Source organism: Dendrobates tinctorius, unplaced genomic scaffold (assembly GCF_039654945.1).
Source record: "Dendrobates tinctorius isolate UK_male_01 unplaced genomic scaffold, ASM3965494v1 ptg000162l, whole genome shotgun sequence".
NCBI lineage: Eukaryota > Metazoa > Chordata > Amphibia > Anura > Dendrobatidae > Dendrobates > Dendrobates tinctorius.
In genome coordinates, this window is record NW_027361829.1 from 33,840,752 (window position 1) to 33,864,989 (window position 24,238).

Genomic DNA, 24,238 nt, shown 5'->3' on the forward strand with positions numbered 1-24,238 from the left:
ATAAATAAAGATTTGCGCCTAACAAAAAGCAGAATAAGGCTATGTGCTCACGCTGCGTTTTTTTCCGCACGGTTTTGCTGCGGTTTATAAACCGCAGCATGTCAATTGTTTCTACGGATTCCGCTGCGGTTTCACACCTTTAGGCTGTGTGCACACGCTGCGGATTTTGCTGCGGTTCCGCAGCGGTTTTGGCTGCGGTGTACAGTACCATGATTCCCTATGGGAATCAAAAACCGCAGTGCAGACGGTGCAGATTTTTCCGCGCGGATTATCTGCGGTTTTCAATCCGCAGAAAGAATTGACATGTCAATTCTTTCTGCGGATTCCCCTGCGGTTTGCCATCTCCTCCATTGAGGAGATGAAAAACCGCAGGGCAAAACCGCAGAGCAATCCGCAGGTAAAACCGCAGGTCTTTTGACCTGCGGTTTCACCTGCGGATTTTACAAAATCCGCGCGGATGAATGCGCACCTAATCCGCAGCGTGTGCACACAGCCTTAACATAGTAGAGGTGTGAAACCACAGGGGAAAACCGCAGGATAATCAGCAGATAAACCGCAGGCCGCTTGACCTGCAGTTCCGCGCGGAAAAACCCGCAGGTGAATCCGCAGCATGTGCACATAGCCTCATAGACAGACTGAGCACAGTGAAAAAGACGCAGCATCTAAATGCACGTCTGTGTAATAAGCCCAGGCTGACGTCAGAGATCACGATACATATCAGTGATCACACACAGGCCAGGCATCTCTGTGTAAGGCGCTGAGAGACTACATATCCCACAATGCCTCGCAGCGCCCTCCTTTTGATTGTTCCCGTTTCCCTGGTAACACAGAGAAGATGGCGGTGTGGGACTGATCTTTTAGAAGTGAGGAGTACGGTGACTGGCTGAAGGGGCTACGGACGATGTGACGTAATCCAACCGACAGCGCCTTGCAGGTATGTTGTGACGTCACAGTGTTCTTGGTGCCATTATTGTGACGCTGCGTGTTATATATGTGTGTATAGTGCTGCTCTCCTACACAGGACGTCATTAGAGCTAGTGGGGCCGGGCAGCACTGCGATCGGGTGGTAGAATTGCAGCAAGTTGTATTGTACCCGGGGGCTGCTAAGTATTGTCCTGTACCGTGAGATGTACACACAGTGCCAGGTACACCCACAGTGCTGAGGGCTCTATATTATATACACAGTGCCAGGTACACCCACAGTGCTGAGGGCTCTATATTATATACACAGTGCCAGGTACACCCACAGTGCTGAGGGCTCTATATTATATACACAGTGCCAGGTACACCCACAGTGCTGAGGGCTCTATATTATACACACAGTGCCAGGTACACCCACAGTGCTGAGGGCTCTATATTATATACACAGTGCCAGGTACACCCACAGTGCTGAGGGCTCTATATTATATACACAGTGCCAGGTACACCCACAGTGCTGAGGGCTCTATATTATATACACAGTGCCAGGTACACCTACAGTGCTGAGGGCTCTATATTATATATACACAGTGCCAGGTACACCCACAGTGCTGAGGGCTCTATATTATATACACAGTGCCAGGTACACCCACAGTGCTGAGGGCTCTATATTATATACACAGTGCCAGGTACACCCACAGTGCTGAGGGCTCTATATTATATACACAGTGCCAGGTACACCCACAGTGCTGAGGGCTCTATATTATATACACAGTGCCAGGTACACCTACAGTGCTGAGGGCTCTATATTATATATACACAGTGCCAGGTACACCCACAGTGCTGAGGGCTCTATATTATATACACAGTGCCAGGTACACCCACAGTGCTGAGGGCTCTATATTATATACACAGTGCCAGGTACACCCACAGTGCTGAGGGCTCTATATTATATATACAGTGCCAGGTACACCCACAGTGCTGAGGGCTCTATATTATATACACAGTGCCAGGTACACCCACAGTGCTGAGGGCTCTATATTATATACACAGTGCCAGGTACACCCACAGTGCTGAGGGCTCTATATTATATACACAGTGCCAGGTACACCCACAGTGCTGAGGGCTCTATATTATATACACAGTGCCAGGTACACCCACAGTGCTGAGGGCTCTATATTATATATACAGTGCCAGGTACACCCACAGTGCTGAGGGCTCTATATTATATACACAGTGCCAGGTACACCCACAGTGCTGAGGGCTCTATATTATATACACAGTGCCAGGTACACCCACAGTGCTGAGGGCTCTATATTATATACACAGTGCCAGGTACACCCACAGTGCTGAGGGCTCTATATTATATATACAGTGCCAGGTACACCCACAGTGCTGAGGGCTCTATATTATATACACAGTGCCAGGTACACCCACAGTGCTGAGGGCTCTATATTATATATACAGTGCCAGGTACACCCACAGTGCTGAGGGCTCTATATTATATACACAGTGCCAGGTACACCCACAGTGCTGAGGGCTCTATATTATATACACAGTGCCAGGTACACCCACAGTGCTGAGGGCTCTATATTATATACACAGTGCCAGGTACACCCACAGTGCTGAGGGCTCTATATTATATACACAGTGCCAGGTACACCCACAGTGCTGAGGGCTCTATATTATATACACAGTGCCAGGTACACCCACAGTGCTGAGGGCTCTATATTATATACACAGTGCCAGGTACACCCACAGTGCTGAGGGCTCTATATTATATACACAGTGCCAGGTACACCCACAGTGCTGAGGGCTCTATATTATATACACAGTGCCAGGTACACCCACAGTGCTGAGGGCTCTATATTATATACACAGTGCCAGGTACACCCACAGTGCTGAGGGCTCTATATTATATACACAGTGCCAGGTACACCCACAGTGCTGAGGGCTCTATATTATATACACAGTGCCAGGTACACCCACAGTGCTGAGGGCTCTATATTATATACACAGTGCCAGGTACACCCACAGTGCTGAGGGCTCTATATTATATACACAGTGCCAGGTACACCCACAGTGCTGAGGGCTCTATATTATATACACAGTGCCAGGTACACCCACAGTGCTGAGGGCTCTATATTATATACACAGTGCCAGGTACACCCACAGTGCTGAGGGCTCTATATTATATATACACAGTGCCAGGTACACCCACAGTGCTGAGGGCTCTATATTATATACACAGTGCCAGGTACACCCACAGTGCTGAGGGCTCTATATTATATACACAGTGCCAGGTACACCCACAGTGCTGAGGGCTCTATATTATATACACAGTGCCAGGTACACCTACAGTGCTGAGGGCTCTATATTATATATACACAGTGCCAGGTACACCCACAGTGCTGAGGGCTCTATATTATATACACAGTGCCAGGTACACCTACAGTGCTGAGGGCTCTATATTATATATACACAGTGCCAGGTACACCCACAGTGCTGAGGGCTCTATATTATATATATACACAGTGCCAGGTACACCCACAGTGCTGAGGGCTCTATATTATATACACACAGTGCCAGGTACACCCACAGTGCTGAGGGCTCTATATTATATACACACAGTGCCAGGTACACCCACAGTGCTGAGGGCTCTATATTATATATATACACAGTGCCAGGTACACCCACAGTGCTGAGGGCTCTATATTATATACACACAGTGCCAGGTACACCCACAGTGCTGAGGGCTCTATATTATATACACAGTGTCAGGTACACCCACAGTGCTGAGGGCTCTATATTATATATACACAGTGCCAGGTACACCCACAGTGCTGAGGGCTCTATATTATATATACACAGTGCCAGGTACACCCACAGTGCTGAGGGCTCTATATTATATATACACAGTGCCAGGTACACCCACAGTGCTGAGGGCTCTATATTATATATACACAGTGCCAGGTACACCCACAGTACTGAGGGCTATATATTATATATACACAGTGCCAGGTACACCCACAGTGCTGAGGGCTCTATATTATATATACACAGTGCCAGGTACACCCACAGTACTGAGGGCTATATATTATATATACACAGTGCCAGGTACACCCACAGTGCTGAGGGTTCTATATTATATATACACACAGTGCCAGGTACACCCACAGTGCTGAGGGCTCTATATTATATACACACAGTGCCAGGTACACCCACAGTGCTGAGGGCTCTATATTATATATACACAGTGCCAGGTACACCCACAGTGCTGAGGGCTCTATATTATATATACACAGTGCCAGGTACACCCACAGTGCTGAGGGCTATATATTATATATACACAGTGCCAGGTACACCCACAGTGCTGAGGGCTCTATATTATATATACACAGTGCCAGGTACACCCACAGAGCAGAGGGCTCTATATTATATATATATACACAGTGCCAGGTACACCCACAGAGCAGAGGGCTCTATAATATTTATACACACAGTGCCAGGTACACCCACAGAGCAGAGGGCTCTATAATATATATACACAGTGCCAGGTACACCCACAGTGATGAGGGCTCTATATTATAAATACACACAGTGCCAGGTACACCCACAGTGCTGAGGGTTCTATATTATATATACACACAGTGCCAGGTACACCCACAGTGCTGAGGGCTCTATATTATATATATACACAGTGCCAGGTACACTCACAGTGCTGAGGGCTCTATATTATATACACAGTGCCGGGTACACCCACAGTGCTGAGGGCTATATATTATATACACAGTGCCAGGTACACCCACAGTGCTGAGGGCTCTATATTATATACACAGTGCCAGGTACACCCACAGTGCTGAGGGCTCTATATTATATACACAGTGCCAGGTACACCCACAGTGCTGAGGGCTCTATATTATATATACAGTGCCAGGTACACCCACAGTGCTGAGGGCTCTATATTATATACACAGTGCCAGGTACACCCACAGTGCTGAGGGCTCTATATTATATACACAGTGCCAGGTACACCCACAGTGCTGAGGGCTCTATATTATATACACAGTGCCAGGTACACCCACAGTGCTGAGGGCTCTATATTATATACACAGTGCCAGGTACACCCACAGTGCTGAGGGCTCTATATTATATACACAGTGCCAGGTACACCCACAGTGCTGAGGGCTCTATATTATATACACAGTGCCAGGTACACCCACAGTGCTGAGGGCTCTATATTATATACACAGTGCCAGGTACACCCACAGTGCTGAGGGCTCTATATTATATACACAGTGCCAGGTACACCCACAGTGCTGAGGGCTCTATATTATATACACAGTGCCAGGTACACCCACAGTGCTGAGGGCTCTATATTATATACACAGTGCCAGGTACACCCACAGTGCTGAGGGCTCTATATTATATACACAGTGCCAGGTACACCCACAGTGCTGAGGGCTCTATATTATATACACAGTGCCAGGTACACCCACAGTGCTGAGGGCTCTATATTATATACACAGTGCCAGGTACACCCACAGTGCTGAGGGCTCTATATTATATACACAGTGCCAGGTACACCCACAGTGCTGAGGGCTCTATATTATATATACACAGTGCCAGGTACACCCACAGTGCTGAGGGCTCTATATTATATACACAGTGCCAGGTACACCCACAGTGCTGAGGGCTCTATATTATATACACAGTGCCAGGTACACCCACAGTGCTGAGGGCTCTATATTATATACACAGTGCCAGGTACACCTACAGTGCTGAGGGCTCTATATTATATATACACAGTGCCAGGTACACCCACAGTGCTGAGGGCTCTATATTATATACACAGTGCCAGGTACACCTACAGTGCTGAGGGCTCTATATTATATATACACAGTGCCAGGTACACCCACAGTGCTGAGGGCTCTATATTATATATATACACAGTGCCAGGTACACCCACAGTGCTGAGGGCTCTATATTATATACACACAGTGCCAGGTACACCCACAGTGCTGAGGGCTCTATATTATTTACACACAGTGCCAGGTACACCCACAGTGCTGAGGGCTCTATATTATATATATACACAGTGCCAGGTACACCCACAGTGCTGAGGGCTCTATATTATATACACACAGTGCCAGGTACACCCACAGTGCTGAGGGCTCTATATTATATACACAGTGTCAGGTACACCCACAGTGCTGAGGGCTCTATATTATATATACACAGTGCCAGGTACACCCACAGTGCTGAGGGCTCTATATTATATATACACAGTGCCAGGTACACCCACAGTGCTGAGGGCTCTATATTATATATACACAGTGCCAGGTACACCCACAGTGCTGAGGGCTCTATATTATATATACACAGTGCCAGGTACACCCACAGTACTGAGGGCTATATATTATATATACACAGTGCCAGGTACACCCACAGTGCTGAGGGCTCTATATTATATATACACACAGTGCCAGGTACACCCACAGTGCTGAGGGCTCTATATTATATACACACAGTGCCAGGTACACCCACAGTGCTGAGGGCTCTATATTATATATACACAGTGCCAGGTACACCCACAGTGCTGAGAACTCTATATTATATATACACAGTGCCAGGTACACCCACAGTGCTGAGGGCTCTATATTATATATACACAGTGCCAGGTACACCCACAGTGCTGAGGGCTCTATATTATATATACACAGTGCCGGGTACACCCACAGTGCTGAGGGCTATATATTATATATACACAGTGCCAGGTACACCCACAGTGCTGAGGGCTCTATATTATATATACACAGTGCCAGGTACACCCACAGAGCAGAGGGCTCTATATTATATATATATACACAGTGCCAGGTACACCCACAGAGCAGAGGGCTCTATAATATTTATACACACAGTGCCAGGTACACCCACAGAGCAGAGGGCTCTATAATATATATACACAGTGCCAGGTACACCCACAGTGATGAGGGCTCTATATTATAAATACACACAGTGCCAGGTACACCCACAGTGCTGAGGGTTCTATATTATATATACACACAGTGCCAGGTACACCCACAGTGCTGAGGGCTCTATATTATATATATACACAGTGCCAGGTACACCCACAGTGCTGAGGGCTCTATATTATATACACAGTGCCGGGTACACCCACAGTGCTGAGGGCTCTATATTATATATACACAGTGCCAGGTACACCCACAGTGCTGAGGGCTCTATATTATATATACACAGTACCAGGTACACCCACAGTGCTGAGGGCTATATATTATATATACACAGTGCCAGGTACACCCACAGTGCTGAGGGCTATATATTATATATACACAGTGCCAGGTACACCCACAGTGCTGAGGGCTCTATATTATATATACACAGTGCCAGGTACACCCACAGTGCTGAGAGCTATATATTATATACACACAGTGCCAGGTACACCCACAGAGCAGAGGGCTCTATATTATATATATATATACACAGTGCCAGGTACACCCACAGAGCAGAGGGCTCTATAATATATATATATACACACAGTGCCAGGTACACCCACAGAGCAGAGGGCTCTATAATATATATACACAGTGCCAGGTACACCCACAGTGATGAGGGCTCTATATTATATATACACACAGTGCCAGGTACACCCACAGTGCTGAGGGCTCTATATTATATACACAGTGCCGGGTACACCCACAGTGCTGAGGGCTCTATATTATATATACACAGTGCCAGGTACACCCACATTCCTGAGGGCTCTATATTGTATATACACAGTGCCAGGTACACCCACAGTGCTGAGGTCTATATATTATATATACACAGTGCCAGGTACACCCACAGTGCTGAGGGCTCTATATTACATATACACAGTGCCAGGTACACCCACAGAGCAGAGGGCTCTATATTATATATATATACACAGTGCCAGGTACACCCACAGAGCAGAGGGCTCTATATTATATATATATACACAGTGCCAGGTACACCCACAGAGCAGAGGGCTCTATAATATATATATACACACAGTGCCAGGTACACCCACAGAGCAGAGGGCTCTATAATATATATACACAGTGCCAGGTACACCCACAGTGATGAGGGCTCTATATTATATATACACACAGTGCCAGGTACACCCACAGTGCTGAGGGCTCTATATTATATACACAGTGCCGGGTACACCCACAGTGCTGAGGGCTCTATATTATATATACACAGTGCTGAGGGCTCTATATTATATATACACAGTGCCAGGTACACCCACAGTACTGAGGGCTATATATTATATATACACAGTGCCAGGTACACCCACAGTGCTGAGGGCTCTATATTATATACACACAGTGCCAGGTACACCCACAGTGCTGAGGGCTCTATATTATATATACACAGTGCCAGGTACACCCACAGTGCTGAGGGCTCTATATTATATATACACAGTGCCAGGTACACCCACAGTACTGAGGGCTATATATTATATATACACAGTGCCAGGTACACCCACAGTGCTGAGGTCTCTATATTATATATACACAGTGCCGGGTACACCCACAGTGCTGAGGGCTCTATATTATATATACACAGTGCCAGGTACACCCACAGTGCTGAGGGCTATATATTATATATACACAGTGCCGGGTACACCCACAGTGCTGAGGGCTCTATATTATATATACACAGTGCCAGGTACACCCACAGTGCTGAGGTCTATATATTATATATACACAGTGCCAGGTACACCCACAGTACTGAGGGCTATATATTATATATACACAGTGCCAGGTACACCCACAGTGCTGAGGTCTCTATATTATATATACACAGTGCCGGGTATACCCACAGTGCTGAGGGCTCTATATTATATATACACAGTGCCAGGTACACCCACAGTGCTGAGGGCTATATATTATATATACACAGTGCCGGGTACACCCACAGTGCTGAGGGCTCTATATTATATATACACAGTGCCAGGTACACCCACAGTGCTGAGGGCTATATATTATATATACACAGTGCCAGGTACACCCACAGTGCTGAGGGCTATATATTATATATACACAGTGCCAGGTACACCCACAGTGCTGAGGGCTCTATATTATATATACACAGTGCCAGGTACACCCACAGAGCAGAGGGCTCTATATTATATATATATATACACAGTGCCAGGTACACCCACAGAGCAGAGGGCTCTATAATATATATACACACAGTGCCAGGTACACCCACAGAGCAGAGGGCTCTATAATATATATACACAGTGCCAGGTACACCCACAGTGATGAGGGCTCTATATTATAAATACACACAGTGCCAGGTACACCCACAGTGCTGAGGGCTCTATATTATATACACAGTGCCAGGTACACCCACAGTGCTGAGGGCTCTATATTATATATACACAGTGCCAGGTACACCCACAGTGCTGAGGGCTCTATATTATATATGCACAGTACCAGGTACACCCACAGTGCTGAGGGCTATATATTATATATACACAGTGCCAGGTACACCCACAGTGCTGAGGGCTATATATTATATATACACAGTGCCAGGTACACCCACAGTGCTGAGGGCTCTATATTATATATACACAGTGCCATGTACACCCACAGTGCTGAGGGCTATATATTATATACACACAGTGCCAGGTACACCCACAGAGCAGAGGGCTCTATATTATATATATATATATATATATATATATATATACACAGTGCCAGGTACACCCACAGAGCAGAGGGCTCTATAATATATATACACACAGTGCCAGGTACACCCACAGAGCAGAGGGCTCTATAATATATATACACAGTGCCAGGTACACCCACAGTGATGAGGGCTCTATATTATATATACACACAGTGCCAGGTACACCCACAGTGCTGAGGGCTCTATATTATATACACAGTGCCGGGTACACCCACAGTGCTGAGGGCTCTATATTATATATACACAGTGCCAGGTACACCCACAGTGCTGAGGGCTCTATATTATATATACACAGTGCCAGGTACACCCACAGTGCTGAGGGCTATATATTATATATACACAGTGCCAGGTACACCCACAGAGCAGAGGGCTCTATATTATATATATATACACAGTGCCAGGTACACCAACAGAGCAGAGGGCTCTATAATATATATACACACAGTGCCAGGTACACCCACAGAGCAGAGGGCTCTATAATATATATACACAGTGTCAGGTACACCCACAGTGATGAGGGCTCTATATTATATATACACACAGTGCCAGGTACACCCACAGTGCTGAGGGCTCTATATTATATACACAGTGCCGGGTACACCCACAGTGCTGAGGGCTCTATATTATATATACACAGTGCTGAGGGCTCTATATTATATATACACAGTGCCAGGTACACCCACAGTGCTGAGGGCTATATATTATATATACACAGTGCCAGGTACACCCACAGTGCTGAGGGCTATATATTATATATACACAGTGCCAGGTACACCCACAGTGCTGAAGGCTCTATATTATATATACACAGTGCCAGGTACACCCACAGAGCAGAGGGCTCTATATTATATATATACACAGTGCCAGGTACACCCACAGAGCAGAGGGCTCTATAATATATATACACACAGTGCCAGGTACACCCACAGAGCAGAGGGCTCTATAATATATATACACACAGTGCCAGGTACACCCACAGAGCAGAGGGCTCTATAATATATATACACAGTGCCAGGTACACCCACAGTGATGAGGGCTCTATATTATATATACACACAGTGCCAGGTACACCCACAGTGCTGAGGGCTCTATATTATATACACAGTGCCGGGTACACCCACAGTGCTGAGGGCTCTATATTATATATACACAGTGCCAGGTACACCCACAGTGCTGAGGGTTCTATATTATATATACACAGTGCCAGGTACACCCACAGTGCTGAGGGCTCTATATTATATATACACAGTGCCAGGTACACCCACAGTGCTGAGGGTTCTATATTATATATACACACAGTGCCAGGTACACCCACAGTGCTGAGGGTTCTATATTATATATACACACAGTGCCAGGTACACCCACAGTGCTGAGGGCTCTATATTATATATACACAGTGCCAGGTACACCCACAGTGCTGAGGGCTCTATATTATATATACACAGTGCCAGGTACACCCACAGTGCTGAGGGTTCTTTATTATATATATACACAGTGCCAGGTACACCCACAGAGCAGAGGGCTCTATAATATATAGTGGGGAAAAAAAGTATTTAGTCAGTCAGCAATAGTGCAAGTTCCACCACTTAAAAAGATGAGAGGCGTCTGTAATTTACATCATAGGTAGACCTCAACTATGGGAGACAAACTGAGAAAAAAAAATCCAGTAAATCACATTGTCTGTTTTTTTTTTCATTTTATTTGCATATTATGGTGGAAAATAAGTATTTGGTCAGAAACAAGCAATCAAGATTTCTGGCTCTCACAGACCTGTAACTTCTTCTTTAAGAGTCTCCTCTTTCCTCCACTCATTACCTGTAGTAATGGCACCTGTTTAAACTTGTTATCAGTATAAAAAGACACCTGTGCACACCCTCAAACAGTCTGACTCCAAACTCCACTATGGTGAAGACCAAAGAGCTGTCAAAGGACACCAGAAACAAAATTGTAGCCCTGCACCAGGCTGGGAAGACTGAATCTGCAATAGCCAACCAGCTTGGAGTGAAGAAATCAACTGTGGGAGCAATAATTAGAAAATGGAAGACATACGAGACCACTGATAATCTCCCTCGATCTGGTGCTCCACGCAAAATCCCACCCCGTGGTGTCAGAATGATTACAAGAACGGTGAGCAAAAATCCCAGAACCACGCGGGGGGACCTAGTGAATGAACTGCAGAGAGCTGGGACCAATGTAACAAGGCCTACCATAAGTAACACACTACGCCACCATGGACTCAGATCCTGCAGTGCCAGACGTGTCCCACTGCTTAAGCCTGTACATGTCCGGGCCCGTCTGAAGTTTGCTAGAGAGCATTTGGATGATCCAGAGGAGTTTTGGGAGAATGTCCTATGGTCTGATGAAACCAAACTGGAACTGTTTGGTAGAAACACAACTTGTCGTGTTTGGAGGAAAAAGAATACTGAGTTGCATCCATCAAACACCATACCTACTGTAAAGCATGGTGGTGGAAACATCATGCTTTGGGGCTGTTTCTCTGCAAAGGGGCCAGGACGACTGATCCGGGTACATGAAAGAATGAATGGGGCCATGTATCGTGAGATTTTGAGTGCAAACCTCCTTCCATCAGCAAGGGCATTGAAGATGAAACGTGGCTGGGTCTTTCAACATGACAATGATCCAAAGCACACCGCCAGGGCAGCGAAGGAGTGGCTTCGTAAGATGCATTTCAAGGTCCTGGAGTGGCCTAGCCAGTCTCCAGATCTCAACCCTATAGAAAACCTTTGGAGGGAGTTGAAAGTCCGTGTTGCCAAACGAAAAGCCAAAAACATCACTGCTCTAGAGGAGATCTGCATGGAGGAATGGGCCAACATACCAACAACAGTGTGTGGCAACCTTGTGAAGACTTACAGAAAACGTTTGACCTCTGTCATTGCCAACAAAGGATATATCACAAAGTATTGAGATGAAATTTTGTTTCTGATCAAATACTTATTTTTCCACCATAATATGCAAATAAAATGAAAAAAAAACAGACAATGTGATTTTCTGGATTTTTTTTTCTCAGTTTGTCTCCCATAGTTGAGGTCTACCTATGATGTAAATTACAGACGCCTCTCATCTTTTTAAGTGGTGGAACTTGCACTATTGCTGACTGACTAAATACTTTTTTTCCCCACTGTATATACACAGTGCCAGGTACACCCACAGTGCTGAGGGCTCTATATTATATATACACACAGTGCCAGGTACACCCACGGTGCTGAGGGTTCTATATTATATATACACAGTGCCAGGTACACCCACAGTGCTGAGGGCTCTATATTATATATACACACAGTGCCAGGTACACCCACAGTGCTGAGGGCTCTATATTATATATACACAGTGCCAGGTACACCCACAGTGCTGAGGGCTCTATATTATATATACACAGTGCCAGGTACACCCACAGTGCTGAGGGCTCTATATTATATATACACAGTGCCAGGTACACCCACAGTGCTGAGGGTTCTATATTATATATATACACAGTGCCAGGTACACCCACAGTGCTGAGGGCTCTATATTATATATACACAGTGCCAGGTACACCCACAGTGCTTAGGGCTCTATTATATATACACAGTGCCAGGTACACCCACAGTGCTGAGGGCTCTATAATATATATATATACACAGTGCCAGGTACACCCAAAGTGCTGAGGGCTCTATATTATATATACACACAGTGCCAGGTACACCCACAGTGCTGAGGGCTCTATATTATATACACACAGTGCCAGGTACACCCACAGTGCTGAGGGCTCTGTATTATATACACAGTGCCAGGTACACCCACAGAGCAGAGGGCTCTTTAATTTATATACACAAAGTGCCAGGTACACCCACAGTGCTGAGGGCTCTATATTATATATACACAGTGTCAGGTACACCCACAGTGCTGAGAACTCTATATTATATACACAGTGCCAGGTACACCCACAGAGCTTTGAACTCTATATTATATACACAGTGCCAGGTACACCCACAGTGCTGAGGGCTCTATATTATATATACACAGTGCCAGGTACACCCACAGAGCTGAGGGCTCTATATTATATACACAGTGCCAGGTACACCCACAGTGCTGAGGGCTCTATATTATATACACAGTGCCAGGTACACCCACAGTGTTGAGGGCTCTATATTATATACACACAGTGCCAGGTACACCCACAGTGCTGAGGACTCTATAATATATATACACAGTGCCAGGTACACCCACAGTGCTGAGGGCTCTATATTATATATACACAGTGCCAGGTACACCCACAGTGCTGAGGGCTCTATATTATATATACACAGTGCCAGGTACACCCACAGTGCTGAGGGCTCTATATTATATATACAGTGTCAGGTACACCCACAGTGCTGAGGGCTCTATATTATATATACACAGTGCCAGGTACACCCACAATGCTGAGGGCTCTATATTATATATACACAGTGCCAGGTACACCCACAGTGCTGAGGGCTCTATATTATATACACACAGTGCCAGGTACACCCACAGTGCTGAGGACTCTATATTATATACACACAGTGCCAGGTACACCCACAGAGCAGAGGACTCTATATTATATACACAGTGCCAGGTACACCCACAGTGCTGAGGGCTCTATATTATATACACAGTGCCAGTTACACCCACAGTGCTGAGGGCTCTATAATATATATACACAGTGCCAGGTACACCCACAGAGCAGAGGGCTCTATAATATATATACACACAGTGCCAGGTACACCCACAGAGCAGAGGGCTCTATAATATATATACACAGTGCCAGGTACACCCACAGTGCTGAGGGCTCTATATTATATATACACACAGTTCCAGGTACACCCACAGTGCTGAGGGCTCTATATTATATATACACACAGTGCCAGGTACACCCACAGTGCTGAGGGCTCTATATTATATATACACAGTGCCAGGTACACCCACAGTGCTGAGGGTTCTATATTATATATACACAGTGCCAGGTACACCCACAGTGCTGAGGGCTCTATATTATATATACACAGTGCCAGGTACACCCACAGTGCTGAGGGTTCTATATTATATATACACACAGTGCCAGGTACACCCACAGTGCTGAGGGCTCTATATTATATACACAGTGCCAGGTACACCCACAGTGCTGAGAACTCTATATTATATACACAGTGCCAGGTACACCCACAGAGCTTTGAACTCTATATTATATACACAGTGCCAGGTACACCCACAGTGCTGAGGGCTCTATATTATATATACACAGTGCCAGGTACACCCACAGAGCTGAGGGCTCTATATTATATACACAGTGCCAGGTACACCCACAGTGCTGAGGGCTCTATATTATATACACAGTGCCAGGTACATCCACAGTGCTGAGGGCTCTATATTATATACACACAGTGCCAGGTACACCAACAGTGCTGAGGACTCTATAATATATATACACAGTGCCAGGTACACACACAGTGCTGAGGGCTCTATATTATATATACACAGTGCCAGGTACACCCACAGTGCTGAGGGCTCTATATTATATATACACAGTGCCAGGTACACCCACAGTGCTGAGGACTCTATAATATGTATACACAGTGCTGAGGTACACCCACAGTGCTGAGGGCTCTATATTATATACACAGTGCCAGGTACACCTACAGTGCTGAGGGCTCTATATTATATATACACAGTGCCAGGTACACCCACAGAGCTGAGAACTCGATATTATATACACAGTGCCAGGTACACCCATAGTGCTGAGGACTCTATATTATATACACACAGTGCCAGGTACACCCACAGAGCAGAGGGTTCTATATTATATACACACAGTGCCAGGTACACCCATAGAGCAGAGGGTTCTATATTATATACACAGTGCCAGGTACACCCACAGAGCAGAGGGCTCTATATTATATATACACAGTGTCAGGTACACCCACAGTGCTGAGGGCTCTATATTATATACACAGTGCCAGGTACACCCACAGTGCTGAGGGCTCTATATTATATACACACAGTGCCAGGTACACCCACAGTGCTGAGGGTTCTATATTATATACACAGTGCCAGGGACACCCACAGTGCTGAGGGCTCTATATTATATATACACACAGTGCCAGATACACCCACAGTGCTGAGGGCTCTATATTATATATACACAGTGCCAGGTACACCCACAGTGCTGAGGGCTCTATATTATATACACAGTGCCAGGTACACCCACAGTGCTGAGGGCTCTATATTATATATACACAGTGCCAGGTACACCCACAGAGCTGAGGGCTCTATATTATATACACAGTGCCAGGTACACCCACAGTGCTGAGGGCTCTATATTATATACACACAGTGCCAGGTACACCCACAGTGCTGAGGGCTCTATAATATATATACACAGTGCCAGGTACACCCACAGAGCAGAGGGCTCTATAATATATATACACACAGTGCCAGGTACACCCACAGAGCAGAGGGCTCTATAATATATATACACAGTGCCAGGTACACCCACAGTGCTGAGGGCTCTATATTATATATACACACAGTTCCAGGTACACCCACAGTGCTGAGGGCTCTATATTATATATACACACAGTGCCAGGTACACCCACAGTGCTGAGGGCTCTATATTATATATACACAGTGCCAGGTACACCCACAGTGCTGAGGGTTCTATATTATATATACACAGTGCCAGGTACACCCACAGTGCTGAGGGCTCTATATTATATATACACAGTGCTAGGTACACCCACAGTGCTGAGGGTTCTATATTATATATACACACAGTGCCAGGTACACCCACAGTGCTGAGGGCTCTATATTATATATACACAGTGCCAGGTACACCCACAGAGCTGAGGGCTCTATATTATATACACAGTGCCAGGTACACCCACAGTGCTGAGGGCTCTATATTATATACACAGTGCCAGGTACATCCACAGTGCTGAGGGCTCTATATTATATACACACAGTGCCAGGTACACCAACAGTGCTGAGGACTCTATAATATATATACACAGTGCCAGGTACACACACAGTGCTGAGGGCTCTATATTATATATACACAGTGCCAGGTACACCCACAGTGCTGAGGACTCTATAATATGTATACACAGTGCTGAGGTACACCCACAGTGCTGAGGGCTCTATATTATATACACAGTGCCAGGTACACCTACAGTGCTGAGGGCTCTATATTATATATACACAGTGCCAGGTACACCCACAGAGCTGAGAACTCGATATTATATACACAGTGCCAGGTACACCCATAGTGCTGAGGACTCTATATTATATACACACAGTGCCAGGTACACCCACAGTGCAGAGGGTTCTATATTATATACACACAGTGCCAGGTACACCCATAGAGCAGAGGGTTCTATATTATATACACAGTGCCAGGTACACCCACAGAGCAGAGGGCTCTATATTATATATACACAGTGTCAGGTACACCCACAGTGCTGAAGGCTCTATATTATATATACACACAGTTCCAGGTACCCCCACAGTGCTGAGGGCTCTATATTATATATACACAGTGTCAGGTACACCCACAGTGCTGAGGGCTCTATATTATATACACAGTGCCAGGTACACCCACAGAGCAGAGGGCTCTATATTATATACACACAGTGCCAGGTACACCCACAGTGCTGAGGGTTCTATATTATATACACAGTGCCAGGGACACCCACAGTGCTGAGGGCTCTATATTATATATACACACAGTGCCAGATACACCCACAGTGCTGAGGGCTCTATATTATATATACACAGTGCCAGGTACACCCACAGTGCTGAGGGCTCTATATTATATACACAGTGCCAGGTACACCCACAGTGCTGAGGGCTCTAAATTATATATACACAGTGCCAGGTACACCCACAGAGCTGAGGGCTCTATATTATATACACAGTGCCAGGTACACCCACAGTGCTGAGGGCTCTATATTATATACACAGTGCCAGGTACACCCACAGTGCTGAGGGCTCTATATTATATACACACAATGCCAGGTACACCCACAGTGCTGAGGGCTCTATATTATATACACACAGTGCCAGGTACACCCACAGTGCTGAGGGATCTATATTATATATACACAGTGCCAGGTACACCCACTGTAATGCTAGAGGGAACCTAAGTTAGAGAGTGGACCCTCTGGATCGCGGATCCGGAGCCCCAGGGTCGAGCACACCAGGTGAAGACCGACCCCTATACAGGGATCGTTTGGGGCAGGACCACAGAGGACGGAGGCGCGACAGCCGGAACCAAGAGGGACGGCTCCACGGACAGAAGGACAGGGAAGGCAATGGTACGAAGAACGAGCAGGGACCAGAGGAGCAGGACAAAACCAATACGGAAGACAGGCACGGGGAAAGACCTAGGCGGACTGAGAACGGAGGACGGCACCGGGGATGGAAGACAGCGCCCAGGCAGGCTGGGAGGGAAGGGAGCAGGAGACAGGGAGCGACAGGGAGAGTCAGGCAGAAAGCGGTTAAGCTACAGGAGAACTGTAGAGTCCAGAGGGTGCAGGAAAACTACACAATCATCAGGCGTCCTCCTAACTGCGAGGACGCCTGAAGTACAGCAACCCCCGGATGTGCGTCACCCAAGCCCGCCCCTCGGCGCCGCCCATCGCAGGGGAGACCCAAGCCCGCCCCTCAGCGCCGCCCATCGCAGGAGAGAGAGAGCGGAAGGCGGCGAGCGCGAACCAGGGGGCGGGAACCAGGAGCCGACGTAAGGAGGAGTTGACGGCGGGCGCGTGACCGGGCGGGAGCGCGCAGGTGAGGGGATGCCGCAGCGGCCGCCGCAGCAGAAGGGGCATCGGCGGGCATAACCGCCGATGTCACACCCACAGTGCTGAGGGCTCTATATTATATATACCCAGTGCCAGGTACACCCACAGAGCTGAGAACTCTATATTATATACACAGTGCCAGGTACACCCACAGTGCTGAGGGCTCTATATTATATACACACAGTGCCAGGTACACACACAGTGCTGAGGACTCTATATTATATACACACAGTGCCAGGTACACCCACAGAGCAGAGGGCTCTATATTATATACACAGTGCCAGGTACACCCACAGTGCTGAGGGCTCTATATTATATACACAGTGCCAGGTACACCCACAGTGCTGAGGGCTCTATATTATATACACAGTGCCAGGTACACCCACAGTGCTGAGGGCTCTATATTATATATACACAGTGTCAGGTACACCCACAGAGCTGAGGGCTCTATATTATATATACACACAGTGCCAGGTACACCCACAGTGCTGAGGGCTCTATATTATATATACACAGTGCCAGGTGCATCCACAGAGCTAAGGTCTATATATAATATATAAACTAGTAGTAGTGGAGGAGGGAGAGAGAATTGTGGAGCTTACCACGTTGTAGAAATCAAAATCAAAATTTCAACTGGAGTTCCTCCTGGGGGAACCACACCCACTGACGATCGCAGACAAAATGATAGAGAAAAAGGATGTTCATCATCTCGGCCATCCAGGATATAATAAAAAATTGTCTTTATTGAAAAAAATGATTAAAACATTTTAAAATGGAAGCCTGAAGAAACCTGACGCGTTTCTGCTGTTTGAGAACACACTTATTCATAGGACGACTATTAGGTAATTATAAGAAATAAAGACATAGCCTAATGATATTGGCATTTTGAATTGGGATATACTTTTCCCTTCCTCTAGGAATTAGATACAGTAGTTCTGTATTGAAAGATGGCACTTACATGAAAAGATCACTTGTATGTATGATGTCCCCTCACCCCCAATGCACGTTTCGCTTTGTTTTCATCAGGAGGCTCCTGATAAAGACTAAGCAAAACATGCATTGGGGTGTCAGGGACATCATATATGCAGGTGATCTTTTCATGTAGTGTTATTGTATTACATAATAATTTTAGCCATGTTCAAGTAAAAAGTGTTGAGAACTCGTTTTCTGGTCTGCCTCTGGTTTCTGGTGAGGGAGCTGGTTGTGCTGACAGAGGAGTTGTGAGTTCTCTTTCCGGGCTCCCTCTGGTCGTGGCAGGAGGTAGTGAAGCTGATCTAATTAACAGAGACCTGCCACCTGATAATAAGGAAGAGGATTGGACATCTGGATTCTCAGACTGGATTTAAGACAGCCGACTCCCTATTCCCATGCTAGTGATTTTTTCCTGCCTCCTGAGGTCTTAGTTTCCAGCTCAGTTCCTGCCTTCTCAAGCTAAGTTGTCTTTGCTAATGTTCACATTTGATTTGGTTTGGTCTATTCAGTTTTTGTGTGGTCAGCCAGCCCCGGCTGGGGCTGTGCTGAATTTCCTCTCTTATGTCACTGTATGTGCCAGTTTGCTTTTTGTCCCTTATTAGATTGGCCTCTTTTTGCTCTGTTCTCAGAATATGCCAGAGTGCTGATATAGTGGGAGAAGTCTAGTGACTTCAGGGTATTTTTTGCTATCAGAAGTGTTGGACATTTTTGCAAGTTTTTTTGGCGTGATTGCAGACTGTATCTTTCCTTTCCTGTCCTTTCTAGCTAGTGTGGGCCCCATCGTTTGCGCAGCCTATTTTCCTACCTGTGTTCCTGTTTTCATCCTGTCTCACTGTCAATACATGTGTGGGGGCTGTCTATTTGGGGTCTGCTCTGGGGCAGTTTTAGATTTCCCCTTTTCTTGCTTTAGGCTTATTTAGTCCTCCGGCTGTGACGAGACATCTAGATTCATCGTAGGTACGCTCCATGGCTGCTGTTAGTTGTGTGGTTAGGATCAGGGGTCTGCAATCCGCGTAGTTACCAACCTCTCTGGTTTTCTGTGACTTGGCTTGATCTTGTTTTCCTCCTCGGTGACCCATTCATAACAAAAAAGTGTTTTTATTAGGTATTATATCATCAGCTTATTTGCTCTCCTTTGTGTGTTAGTGCTTTATGTGTGTAGTTTTCTGTAATTTTATTTATTTCAAAATTAAATAAATCTTTTTAAAAAAATGCTATTGGGTCTCCCATATTTTCTGATGTTTATAGTCTGGTAAGGGGGTAATAAACATGGAGCTTCCAAGGCTATTAATGTCAGCTCACAGCTGTCTACTTAACGTTTACTTTTTATTAGCAAGGGGTGACCACCCCCCAAAAATGGTGTGGGGTCCCCCCTATTATTAATAACCAGCAAAGGCTAGGCAGACAGCTACAGGCTGATATTACTAGTCTAGAAAGGGGCCATGGATACTGGTCCCCTCCCAGACTAAAAACATCAGCCCTCAGCCTCCCCAGAAATGGTATTTAGCCTCCGCTCTTCTCACCTGCCATGGTGTGGTGGCAAGTGGGGTGATAGTATTGGGCTTGATGCTACATTTGTAATATCAGCTGACATCAAGCCCACTGGTTATTAATGGAGAGGCATCTATAAGACACCTCCATTACTAACCCCATAGTCAAGTGTAATAAAGACAGAGTAAAGTCCTTTATTTGAAATTAAAACCCCCTCAACTCTTTTACCCATTTATTAATATCAAACAAAAATAAAAACTAAATAAAAGTAATCCTTACCTGTCTGCAGATAATCCCTATGTGATGTTGTCCCATGAAGAACTCCAGCTATGCTACATCCAGATGGTTTGTTGAGCAGTGGCATGATGCAGCTGCTTCGCAAACCAGCCTGAACACACATGGTCAGTTTCTGAGAGCTGCTGATCTCGTTCTTCCAGTCACTTATGTACCTCTCCTGCCCCTCAACCACCATCTTCCTGATTCTGGCTTTTGTCGGGTTCCTATGGTTGAAGGTTCGGTCAGGTTGGGTTTGGATGAGCTGTTCCACGGGTCCTGATTTGTGGAGACCACCTATATGTAGCATGGCTTTATGGTGATGGGACCTTGGGTTGCTACTCTGTAGGTGAGCCTGGAAGGACAGCGCCCTCTTCAGGACCGCTAGGTGCAGTGGGAATCTGCCCAGCTCAGCAGATGGACCTGGAGCAGGTGTTTATAGAATTCCAGGTGGAATATTTATGTTGGATGGGAATCCCACTTTGACCAGTCTGGGTATGTGTGAGGGCCCAAGACTTCACAGCCATACAGGAGGATTGGGGTGATTATGGCATCGAAGATTTTTAGCCAGACCCTCACTGGCGGCTTCAGATGGTAGAGTATCCTTCGGATGGCATAGAAGGTTTTGCAGGCCTTGTCCTTCAGGGTCTCTATGGCTTCTTTGAAGCCCCCTGACTGGTGAATTTCCAGGCCCAGGTAGGTATATTTGTCCATTATTGTAAGAGCTCTGTTATTTAGCACAAATGGAAGGTGCTGGTTCGATCTTGGTTTTCTTTTCTGGAACACCATGATGTTGGTTTTCTTTGCATTGATCGGTAGTGCCCATGTGGAGCTGAATTTCTCCAGGATTTTCAGGTTTTCTTGGAGACCTTTCTCAGTTGGTGACAGCAGCAGTAGGTCATCTGCATACAGCAAAAATTTCACCTGGGAGTCATGGAGTGTGAGACCTGGTGCTGTGGAAGATTCCAGAGCAGTGGCCAGCTCATTGATGTAAATATTGAAGAGCGTTGGACTTAGGGTGCAGCCCTGTCTGACTCCACGGCTCTGCTGGAATTCAGCCGTTCTTCTACCATTCACACTCACGCTGCAGCGGTTCTCGGTGTAGGAGCTTTTGATGACATCATAGGTCTTTCCTCCTATTCCGCTCTCCAGCAGTTTCAGTAACAGGCCCGGGTGCCACACTGAGTCAAAAGCCTTTCTAACAGCCTTCTTATATACTGCATGAGCCCCACACAGCCTTCTTATATACAACATGAGCTTTACAGTCTCTCCACATACTGAATAAGGCCCAACACAGCCTCCCATATACTGCATGAGGCCCCCACAGACTCCCCATATACTGATTGAGCGGCGCACAGCCTCCCCATATATCGCATGACAGTATGCAACCTTCCCATAGCCTCCCCATGTGTTGCACGTCACCCCCATAGCCTCCCATTGAGCTGCACACCACTCCCATAGAATCCCCATGTGTTGCCCATCAACCCCATAGCCTCCCATTGTGCTGCACGTCACCCCCATAGAATCCCCATATGTTGCCCATCAACCCCATAGCCTCCTATTGTGCTGCACGTCACCCCCATAGAATCCCCATGTGCTGCACATCACCCCCATAGAATCCCCATGTGCTGCACATCATCCCCATAGAATCCCCATGTTCACCCCCATATTAATACACAAGGAAAAAAAAAAAAAAAAAAACACCACATACTCACATCGTCACGTTCCCAGGTGCCCTGCCTTCTGCCTCACGTTCCCAGGCCCCTCTTCCACCAATTCTGACAGTGGGAGGGAGACAGCGGGCGGGAGGGCATGGTGCGGCCCACAGACCTCAGGTTTCCATCCCCACGGCTGTCTCGGTCCGCGGGTCGGACTGAGACAGGCAGAGGGCCGGATGTGGCCCACGGGCCGCACTTTGCCCAGGTCTGCTTTAATATATTGCTTACTCTTTTTAACCCCTTCCCGACATGCGGTGTACTTACTAGTTGAGATGTTCTGATGGTCTCCATGGAGACGAGTGGCTCCAAGATGGCTGCAAGGTCCTTCCGGGTCCTGCAGGGAAGGTGGCTTGTGAGTACCTGCTTGGAGCAGGTGCTGGCATGCTTCCGCCACTTCCTGTCAGATCACTGATCTGATACTTGACAGTGTAGAGTGTCAGATCAACGATCTGAGGTAATATAATAATGTCCCATCCTGGGACAATGTAAAAAAGTAAAAAAAAAATGTTTTTACAAAGTGTAAAATATTTTTTAGAAAAAAATCTCTAAAGAAGAAAAAAATAAATATTTCTCCAATAAATACATTTATGTAAATAAAATAAAACAATAAAAGTACACATACTTGGTATCGCCGCGTCCATAACTACAAGCCCTATAATACTTCAAAATTTTAAAATTGTGCTGATGTAAAGTAGACATGTGGTCTTCTTCTAGGTGACGTCTGAGGTCGGACATCTCTCTCATGCGTACTTAGACAGCACTCAGCAGCCTGTCTCCGAAGCTCTTTGTGCTTCAAGTGCTCCTTTATCCTCCTTAGCTCGCTTCTTCCATCCTATGGATTGATTGAGATTCCATCACTCGAGGTATCTGCTTCCAGCCTCACTTCTTCTGTGGATTCTTCCACTTCTGCACCTTATGTCTTCACCTAGGTCTCAGCAATGGCAGCTTCAGCCTTCTCATGAGTCTCAGATGTGTCACCTTCAGAGGTTTTTGCTCCCTCCAACTCTTCACCCTCAGGGTCTTTGGAGTCTTCAACCTTCTCCACTTTTTCACCCATGACGCTGTTTTGGTGTCCAGCCTCAGCGGTTGCTACTGTCAACGACACGTCACCTTTCTTCCTGATCGATTCAGTGTCTTGAAGAGAACTCCCATATGAGATAGAAGCACATGACCTTCCATTTTCAGCAAGAGACAGTTGTAGCACTTCTTTGTGGCACTTGCTCCTTCGGCGATGGGAGGATTTGCCGTCCTTTGCCCTTCCTTACTGTACTCCCTTTCTTTCCTAGAGTCACAGCCACCCCCGGAGTC

At 46.3% G+C, this 24,238-nt stretch overlaps 1 protein-coding gene across 4 annotated transcripts in view; it reads left to right on the plus strand.

Annotated features, from left to right (window-relative positions):
- Positions 1-809: 809 nt before the first annotated feature.
- Positions 810-24,238, plus strand: part of BBS9 (Bardet-Biedl syndrome 9) — a 649,391-nt gene continuing 625,962 nt past the window's right edge. For all 4 annotated transcript variants that reach the window (XM_073549956.1, XM_073549955.1, XM_073549957.1 and 1 more), the window contains exon 1: positions 810-934. The gene's annotated coding sequence lies outside the window, so the exon portion shown is untranslated. The remainder of the gene's footprint in view (positions 935-24,238) is intronic.